The following is a 10458-nucleotide window of genomic DNA, read 5'->3' on the forward strand; positions in this document are numbered from 1 at the left end:
GAGAGTTCTCTCTCCATTCAGAAAACATATTAAAATGAAGTAAGTCACATACGTTATAGTATTACCCTCCATGTAAAAAAAATTTTAAAGCGAATAAATATGAAAAAACGGAAAAACCAATATAAAACAGATAATGAATAATTATATCTTACTCATATTTAAACATGAAACTTTTGAATTGAGATTGGAGAAATATAAAATAAGATAATTATATCTTAACATATAATGCGTAATTATTTTAAAATAGTTAGTGATAAGAAAACGGAAACTTATCATATATTTTAATGGAACAACAATCACTTTTAAGAATTACAATTATTTAGTACAATAAAGAAAATAAGAGTTAATAAATACCAAATTTAAAGGTTCTTACTTAATAAAAAAAGTAATTTATTTCTAAAAAAAAAAATTAAAATTTGAGAATATATTTGTTAAGGTTAAAGTATCAATTCCTTATACCGGTTAAAAAATAAGAAGGATTGAGTACATATTATTGTTTATAATTATAATATAATATAAATAGTTAAATTAAGAAATTTGTCTATATTATTAATGTTTTCTTAATTAAAACATGGAGGGTTTTATATAAAAAATAAATACCTAAGAAGAAAAACTAAATAGTAATCAGTGTTTAGGAAATTAACATAGAATGAAAAAAAATTAAGGTGATTTGAAATAAAACAAAGACCTATGTTTTAGGAATGGTATATTGAAGAGTTTAATAAAACTGTGTAATAATAATCTAATCGAATAATAAAATTGTGTAATAATAATATTTGAGAATGCTATTTGGAAATTAGAATATTAATGGTATATTGAAGAGTTTTTTAATTAGAAAGAAGAATGATTTTGTTTTTTTTTTTTAAATAAACGTATTTTAAAATTAGAATAACCGGATTGAGGACGAACGGCGAGGTAGACAATGATTGTGGTTGATTTACTCTTACTTTGTTTTGTTATTTCAGTTTCCCTGTTTTTGTTTTACTCTGTTTCTAGCAAACTCTTTATTTGTTTCAATATTAAGACGACAAAAAAAAAAAAAAATAGAATAACTTATGATTTCGTAATTTACATATTTTAGAAAAAATCAACACTAAGAATACTATCTAGAATCATAATATACGTCAAATTATGTATGAGAAAAGAGAATTTTATATCTTTCAAACAGTCAAGATAAATGAAAAACTTGACGTTAAAATCCGATGTTTGTGAATAGCAATGAGTTTATATATGAGATTTGTTGTATACAAAAGAATTTTACATCCACCAAAACATGGTCAATAAAACCTTATGACAAAACATTTCATAAAATTTTCTGATGTTCACTTTAATAAAAAGATTATGCAACTTATAAAAAAAGAATTGAGTATTCAAAGATAGGAAGGAGAAATGATATACGATATATCTTGAGAACTAATTCACAATCGAGTATATTATATATGAGTCAATATAAGGCGAAAAGAGAGTAAATATCGGGAAACAACGACTGAATCCTAAAAGATAACGAAAGAAATTGTAATGAAACGTGTGAATTTTTTTTTACTATATTGGAAAGATAATGCACATGAATAAAGTAAAAAATATTAAATTCAAATGATTAGATTTATACTCAAAGATTCGCATTGATAAAAAAAATAAATAAAAATCCCGCGCAACGCGCGGGTACATAATCTAGTCTATATATATAATGAGGCAATCCTCTCTCCATCTAGCCTATACACATCAGCAGCCATGTCATACTTTATGTGGAGCCCACATTAAATGAAGAATATTGAAATAATAATTGTTTTAATAATTAAAAGTGTGAAAAAAAAAAAAATCTTCTTCTTCAATTGATTTTATTTAAAAAACACGTTTAAAAAGAGGTCCAATCTTTCAACAACACACGATCACTAATTTATCGAATATGTTATATTTGACATATGAAGCTTCTTTGACCAATAAAAGAAAAAAAAAAACTTCTTGAAGAGAAACGTTTTTCAATGTTGTATTTTGTTGGAAGGCCAAGTCTGGCCCAAACCCACAATCTTTAGCTCTAATATGAACTTTTGGACTTGACATTTAGGCCTATCACATAACATGTAGACCTATAACGTCTAGATGTTCTGTTGTCTCCTCTGCAATTCATCGGAAACGTCATCTCCTCTGCAGTTCATCGGAACCGTCGTTGCTTCATTCATGGCTGGAGACATTTGCTCATCTGGAATCCCATGAATAAGGTACTTAAATGCATCACTTCATTCATCCATCAATTGACAATTTTTTTGCTCTCGCTTCCATTGCTTCGTATCCCCAAATCGAAAACGAGAATTTTAAAGTAAATCAAAGGAGTATCATTCACTGACTTTTCGAATGTATACGTTACAGATGTTCTTATAACCACCAAATGTATAAATTAATAGATGGTATTTATTATCGTTCTCTCTTCACTTCAGCATCTCACTATAAAACTCATTGACATTGTAACCTAACAATTCCCAAAACTAATCATACCTTTCAAACTCTTCAAACCTTTCAAATTCAATATGGCTGAGGTTGATGTTGTTGCAATTCCTGCTCAAACTGATTACTCAACTTTTGATGATTTACGTCTTGGCCGATCTTCTCAAGACGTTGTTGGCCGGCTCTTACGATTTTGGGATGCCCGTAATATTAAAAAAACGGTGAATTCATGGGCATAGTCGTCCTCTTGCTCGACGAGAAGGTAACATATAAATATATCCTTCTAAATTTCAATTTTAGTAGTTATTTTGGTCTAAAAAATGGTTACTTAATTTGTCGTGCCTTTTATTTTTCTTATATGTAATTGTTTAGTGTTAGTGTTGTTCCATAACTTAATCCATTTTACAACTATCACATGTCTGGGATTGATTTTGCAAAAACTTAGTTTTAGTTGTTTGGTTTCTTTAGCCGTTTGAATAGTCTCATCTCTACTTATGAGTGGTGATCTTAAAGTGAAATGATAGTCAAATGCATGATTTATATATTCTCGATGAGAAGGTTGCGTTTAAGAATATCCTTTCAATTTTAATATATATATATATATATAAACATTTACACATTTTTTTTGCAGTGTTCACTAATCCACTGTTTTATCCCAGCTGTTCGTGCCAGCCAATTCCGCAATGTTTTACAAGAAGGGCGAATCTTTTGTGTTGGAGGGTTTGAAGTGGGAAGGTGCACAAACCTCTACAAAATTACTGACAACCCATTTGTCATCCGTTTCCTACCTTCAACAACAATTGTTGAAGTGAATCACGTTGGAGCTACAATAGAAAGAGAAAAATTTATGCTTCGCAAAGGAGATCATCTCCAAGCTCTTGCAAACATTAATCTTGAACTACCAGGTATAATATGAACAAATACTCATGAGTAATAATTATGGAACCTCATTATATTACAATATATTTTTATTTGATAAATGTGGTGGGTCAAATAAGATTTGTCCAAAGATCAAACCTGGTTGACCCAACATCCACACAATGTCTGGTTGTCCGATTCATGTTGGATTCGTATGCATTCTAAACCTCTTAACATATTAAAAAGCTGGAAACAATTATTACATGACTAATATTTTACATTTTTCCACTAACAGGTCTACCATTGGGTACCTATCATTATGGGATGACGCAGCTGCAACCTTTCAAGCTTATCTCACTTCTGGAGACACGATAAATTCTGTCATGTTGGTAACTACAATAAATCCAAAGCTGTTTGGAGGTAAGAATGAAGTCCTACGTTATATATATTAGTGGAAAATCATAAACAAAGCTGATTTTTTTTCCTGGTTTAACTAAATCTTTGTTAGGTAATTTGTATTTGAACTCCACTCCAGCAACCCGGTTTTATTTCGACCTTTCCATTGAGGCAATCAACCAATTTACAAAAAGGTCATGCTTATTACAACTAATAATTTCAAAGTACCATTGAGGTTATCAAAATCTAACCGAGTTGTTTCTTATGGAGGATGGGAATAGAAGCTACCAAGCATTTGCAAAAGCAGACACATCCGAAGGAATAAAAAAAAGAAATGCTTTGCATTGCTGAACTTTACAAGTTCATATCAAACTCTAATGAACATGTTATTTTTACTATGAACTACACATATTTAAATATGTAATGTGACTCTGAAATTCATTTTAAAATCATGGAACAGACACAGGAAGCTGATTTCATTTGCACCGCCAAAGTTCCTGATGTCCTACAAAAAAGTGGTTGGTCATATGTTTCATGTGCTATGTGCAGCCGCAAATTAGACAAATATGGAACAACCTTACGATGCCCAAAATGCATTTCTGAGACTGTCACTGGCGTTGTGAGGTATTAAAATATTTCACTGGCGAATTTCTTCTTGATGCAAGGAGTTTAAAAGCTGTTGCTATTGAACACCCAAAGGGTGCTAAGAAAGAAATTGATTCCATTTATTACATAGACTATGAAAACTACTACAAGACTATGAAACTAAGTTCAAAAAAAAAAAAAAAAAAAACATGTATGAATATATTAACTTCGATCAAAATAGAAAGTAGCGATTGAAAGCTGCAGAGTCCCATCGAAACTCTGGAGTCTGAAGCTGCCCTATTGTGGTGCTGGTGATGGTCCCATTTATGCAAGGAGTTTAAAAGTTGTTTGGTATTGAACACCCAAAAGAAGCAAATGAAGACGGAGCTGAGTTGTTTCAAAGATTATTACTTTCTTATACCCAAATTTTGGCAGATAATTCAATGTAACATGAAACTAACAAACCCAGAAATGTGCCAAACGAAATAACTTGTATTTATGTCATTTAATTAATGTCATTTTATTTTATTTTCTAGACAAAAGAAATAAAATATTTTTTCAATAACAATTATAAACTATAAGTAGGAATACAACTTTATAATAACAAAACTGAGAAACAAATGCTTTATCTTTATTTATAATTGATCATAAGTTCGTAAAACTTAAAACATTAGGATTTCAACAAAAGTAAAACATACATTGATACAGAAACTAAAAGCTTCTAAGCAAATAACCCCGCGCGTTGCGCGGGTCTCCTCCCTAGTATAAATAATAATGCATCTATAGCTACACAATCGAAATTGAAACACAACGAATCAACCAATCAACCAGTCCACGCCCAGGCCAATAAAAGGTTTTAATTCATCATTAGGGTTTATGGGGCATTAAACCATTCGCTAATCATCAAATTATAGTGAAACCTGAAGGGTTTGTTGGTAACGTCGCAGAGAAGGACGAAGCTTTGTCATTCCATTAACAATCGATATCTTTAATTAAACTGGAGGTTTTCTTTTCTAGGGTTTTATCTCGTTCCTATGTGTGGCTGTGTTTTCTCTAATCACTAATTCATTTACTTGGCTTTATACAAATAATTTGAGTCTTATGGTGTTGTTTTCTTGTGTCTTTTATTTTTCTTTTTCAGTAACAGGAACCTGAATTTGTAAGATATGGACAAAATCACTGGATTGCCCGATGACTTGCTGCTTAAGATATTATCGTTTCTTCCAACAGAAGTTGCTGTATCCACTAGCATTTTGTCTAAGCGGTGGGAGTTTCTTTGGATGTGGTTGCCTAGACTAGAGTTCATTTCTCCAAAGCCTGAACTTCGCGATATTTTATCGACAAGAAGCTGCCATTACTTAGAGCTCCCGTCCTAGAAAGATTGCGTCTCCACATAACTTTCAATACACAAGTTAAACCTGAAGATATCAAACGGTGGATTGAAATCGCAGTTTCTAGCTATGTACGTGAGCTGGAAATTGATTATTATGACTCCGAGAATGAAAACCTCTTTCCAAGTAGCTTGTTTACTTGCAAATCGCTAGTGACCTTGAAACTCAAATGGGTGGCTCTAATAGATGTTCCCTCTATGGTTTGTCTCCCCTCTCTCAAAACTTTGCAACTTGAAAGTGTGCAATTCATAGATGAAGAATCCATTCAACAGCTTCTATCTATTTGTCCTGTTCTCCAAGACCTATCGGTGTTTCTCTATGATACTAAAAATATGAAAGAGTTCACTATAAGCATCCCTTCTTTGCAGAGTTTATCACTCTTTTTACGTAGTAATAAAGAGTATTTACATAGTTATGAGATAGATACTCCTTCGTTAAAGTATTTGAAACTTGTGAACTTGAATCATCGGGAACACTACTCTTTGATTAAGAATATGCCTAAGCTGAAGGAAGCATATATCGATGTTGTATCCCTTAATCCCAAGAGTGTTATTGGATCAATCACATCTGTCAAGCGTCTCACAATATGTTCTTTTGAGGTAATTAGTTTTCATTTTCAAGTTGTTAATCTCATTTATAGAATCCTTTGTTACTCATCTTAATATTGTGGGCAGGTTGTGTATGGTGATGGTTGTGTTTTCAAGAAGCTTGAACATCTCAACTTATGTCTGTGTAATTTGGATTCGTGGAATCTCCTTGTCCAATTGCTCAAAGGTTCTCCTAACTTACGAGTATTAGACATCTTTGTAAAGAAAGTAAGTTTCGTTGATAAATAATTTCTTGTTTTTCTGATGCCTAATACGATTTTAATCTAATTTTTCTGCTTGTTCTTAGGATCATGGGGATGATAAGCGTAATGGTATTGTTTGCTGGAATCAACCGAGTTCTGTTCCTGAATGCTTGTTGTTGAGTCTACAATTTTTCAACTGGTCGGGATACTTAGGAAGACCACAAGATAGAGATATCGCGGTTTATATCTTGAAAAACGCTCGTCACTTAAAGACGGCAACAATCTTGGCTGATACAGAGGAACATTATGTTCCAAACCTTCAAATGATCAAGGAGTTGGCACTTTCTCCACGAGCTTCAAGCACATGCCAACTCGTATTCCCTGACGACTTGGGTCATGTTGAGCCTTAATCATATGATGTTTTCAATTGTATAATAGGATTCTAATTTATTTTATTTTTTTAAAGGAAAAAAAGAATTCTAGTTTACCCTTTAATTTCTAACTCAAGTTTTGCAACACATGAACTGGTTTTATGTAAGCGTTGATGATCACAAGCAAACATAATCTTATTATATCATTAGAGTTACGACGTTTCCAAGCATCTCCCACTGTCTTCACTACCTCTGTTGCCTTTTTTTTTTCCTTTTCTCTCTTACTGGTTCCCGAATCAGTCCCTCCAACTCTCCAAGCTTGTTCATCAAATCTTAGATCATTAAACTCAAACAATTTTTGGATGACCCAATCTATCAAAATTATCTCTAATTCTTTTTCTTCAAAAGGCTACCAAAATTATCTACATGCAAACAAATATACAAGAAGACATGTTTAATTAAGATGTAAGGGAAAGAAGAAAGTAGCAAAGAAGTCAGAACTATAATCTTGATGACTCCCAAAAGCCATTCTCTGAAACATCCTTATCTGAGAAGATTGCTGTCTCGAGTTGAACACTTTGGCTCTGTTCTGGTCTCTTCCCGTTTGTTATGTCCGTAGCTTCTTCAAATGTATCCAATTAAAGCTCTCACCATCTGGTTCAGATTTGGTCTTTTTGCATGACGCAGCTTCTACCATTCTAATGTAACATCTCTTCTGAGATGAAGTTGTTCCCTAGCCTTGAATCAATTCGCTCGTCGAACTCTTTGTTTTCTAGCTTCACTGTAAGATTACAACAATCTTTTTTTTTTCCATCAGGTTTACAACAATCTTATAGTAAAACGCCAACTCTTTTAAAGTAAAGAAAAATATCACATGAAGCCAGGCCCACGCTCAGGCCCACTTGAATTATCAGGTTTTTCTTTCTAGGGTTGTCACGTTCCTATGTTGTGTTTTGTGTTTTCTCTTGTTACTAATTCGTTTGCTAGGCTTAGAGAAAGCTTATTGAGTCTTGGTGTTTTTTTCTTTTTCAGTAACAGTATCATGGAAAAAATCAGTGGATTGCATGATGACTTGCTCGTGAAGATATTATCGTTTCTTCCAACAAAAGTTGCTGTATCCACTTGCGTTTTGTCTAAGCGATGGGAGTTTCTTTGGATGTGGTTGGCTGGTTGCCTAATCTCGAGTTCTTTTCTATGTGGGACAAAAGGCCTGGACTTGGGGATTTTATCAACAGGAAGTTACCGTTACATAGAGCTCCCGTCATAGATAGCTTGCGTCTTGATTTGTATAGCGCAGCTATTAAACCTGAAGATATCAGACGGTGGATTGAAATCGCAGTTTCTCGCCATGTCCGTGAGCTGGATATTTTTTATTATTCCAGGACTGAAAACATATTACCGAGTAGCTTGTTTACCTGCAAATCACTCCTGACCTTGAAACTCAAAAGGATAGCTCTCATAGATATTCCCTCTATGGTTTTTCCCTCTCTGAAGACTTTGGAACTTAAAGATTTGATATTCGTAGATGGACTTCAAAAGCTTCTATCTATTTGTCCTGTTCTTGAAGATCTATCGGTGGATTTTTATGAGCATGACAAAACGAAAGAGTTCTCTATAATCGTCCCGTCTTTGCAGAGTTTATCAATTTTAATACCTTATGATTTGTTTTTAGATGGGTATGAGATAGATACTCCTTCTTTAAAGTTTTTGAAACTTGTGAACTTGAATCATCGGAAACACTACTCTTTGATTAAGAATATGCCTAAGCTGAAGGAAGCATATGTCAGAGTTGAATCCTCTAAGCTCAAGATTCTTAACAGTGCTATTGGATCAGTCATATCTGTCAAGCGTCTAACAATATGTTCAGAGGTAATTTGTCTCCATTTATCTACAAATTGTCGATCTTATTTGTCGAATCCTCTGTTAATAATTTTTAATAGGGTGTGTATGGTGATGGTTTTGTTTTCAAACACCTTTAACATCTGAACCTATGTGTGTGCAAAAAAAATTCGTCGAATCTCCTAGGCAAGTTGCTCAAGGATTCTCCTAAATTACGAGTATTGAACATCTCTGTGGGGAAAGTAAGTTTCTTTGATAAACTACTCTTTTATTTGTCTGATGCCTAATACAGTTTTAATCTAATTCTTCTGCGTGGTCTTAGGATCATAGGTTTAATAGGCGTTATGGTATTGTTTGCTGGAATAAACCGAGTTCTGTTCCTGAATGTTTGTTGTCGAGTCTACAAATTTTCAACTGGTCGGGATACTTAGGAAGACCACAAGATAGAGATATTGCGGTTTATATCTTGAAAAACGCTTGTCACTTAAAGAAGGCAACAATATTGGCTGATACAAGGGACAATTTTGTTACAAAAGTTCAGATGATCAAGGAGTTGACACTTTGTCCCCGAGCTTCAAGCACATGCCAACTCGTATTCCCTGAGGACTTGGATCATGTTGAGACTTGAATCATATTTTTCTCGTAGGATTCTAATTTATTTGTGTTTTTTTTTAAGAAAAAAGAATTCTAGTTTACCATATAATTAAGTGTCGAAAACCCTTTCTAACTCTTTGCAACACAGGATTTGGTCTTATGTATACCGTTGTCCGTTGATGACCACAAGCAAACATAATCTTATATCACCAGAGTTACGACGTTTCCAAGCATCTCCCACTGTATGAATCCACTTCACAGATTGTTGGCTATTAACGAAAATATTAGTCTGACAATGTAAGAGAGTTCACTATAATTGTCTCGTCTTTGCAGAGTTTATCTCTTAAAAGAGTTCACTATAATTTGTAAGAAAACAAAAGGACAAAACAGAAAACGTTGATTTAAAAAATAAAAAATTATAAGAAAAAAACAGTGTTTTTACGCCCGACCCGAACCGCCCGGTCCGACCGGTTAACCCACGACCCATACACTTTTCCGGTTTGGGTTTAGTGCTAATATCCGCCAATTTCAAAACTGCAAAAACCCACAAAAACCTAATATTAACCCGCGACCCAGTGAACCGGTTGAACCGGCTGGGTATGGGTTTTAAAAATATCATTTGATTTTGGAAAAAAATATAGAGTTTTAGACTCTATTTAGTTATTTTTAGATTTTTTTTTTAATTCTTAAACTCATTTGATGTTTTAGATTTTGATGAAACTTCATTGTACCGTCTAAGAAGAATGGATGGAATAATCGAGATTAGTTGTTTTGAATTCGCGATGGTATATTAGTTTATTTCCGTCATTGGCGATCTCCTACTATTTTAATATTTATTACGGTTTTAGACTTTTACGTGGATTTAAAAATTTAATTTGAATTAGTTTATTATTATTGTTAGACTTTATATTTTGTAAATATATTTTGAATATTTTATTTTTATATTTATAAAAACTATATAATCTCTTTAAATATTAAATATATTTTAATTAATTGACCCGTGGTCGAACTCGGTTAACCCAGTGACCCAGTGACCCAGAAAGTAATCCGGTTCACTATCTGGGTCGGGTTTAAAAACACTGGAAAAAAAGGACAAAACAATCACATTCCTACGCAAGTCTTAAAAAATGCCAGGCCCCAGTAGAGGTTTATATGTCATTCCAATTTGTCTATGCGATTTCCGATTTCGATA

At 33.0% G+C, this 10458-nt stretch overlaps 2 long non-coding RNA genes and 2 pseudogenes across 2 annotated transcripts; all 4 read left to right on the forward strand.

The window, feature by feature from the left end:
* The first annotated feature begins 1920 nt into the window (after positions 1-1920).
* LOC110226742 lies at positions 1921-3474 on the forward strand. Its single transcript, XR_002330671.1, has 3 exons — positions 1921-2219; positions 2611-2704; positions 3102-3474. It is a non-coding gene; the product is annotated as an uncharacterized LOC110226742 (long non-coding RNA).
* Positions 3475-3613: 139 nt separating this feature from the next.
* LOC110226743 lies at positions 3614-4445 on the forward strand. The gene is made up of 2 exons (XR_002330672.1): positions 3614-3720; positions 3809-4445. It is a non-coding gene; the product is annotated as an uncharacterized LOC110226743 (long non-coding RNA).
* Positions 4446-5208: 763 nt separating this feature from the next.
* On the forward strand, positions 5209-6533 carry LOC110226847 (annotated as a pseudogene).
* A 1336-nt stretch (positions 6534-7869) lies between these two features.
* LOC110226840 lies at positions 7870-9338 on the forward strand (annotated as a pseudogene).
* The last annotated feature ends 1120 nt before the right edge of the window (positions 9339-10458 follow it).

Source organism: Arabidopsis lyrata, assembly GCF_000004255.2.
Source record: "Arabidopsis lyrata subsp. lyrata unplaced genomic scaffold ARALYscaffold_7, whole genome shotgun sequence".
Taxonomy (NCBI): Eukaryota; Viridiplantae; Streptophyta; class Magnoliopsida; order Brassicales; family Brassicaceae; genus Arabidopsis; species Arabidopsis lyrata.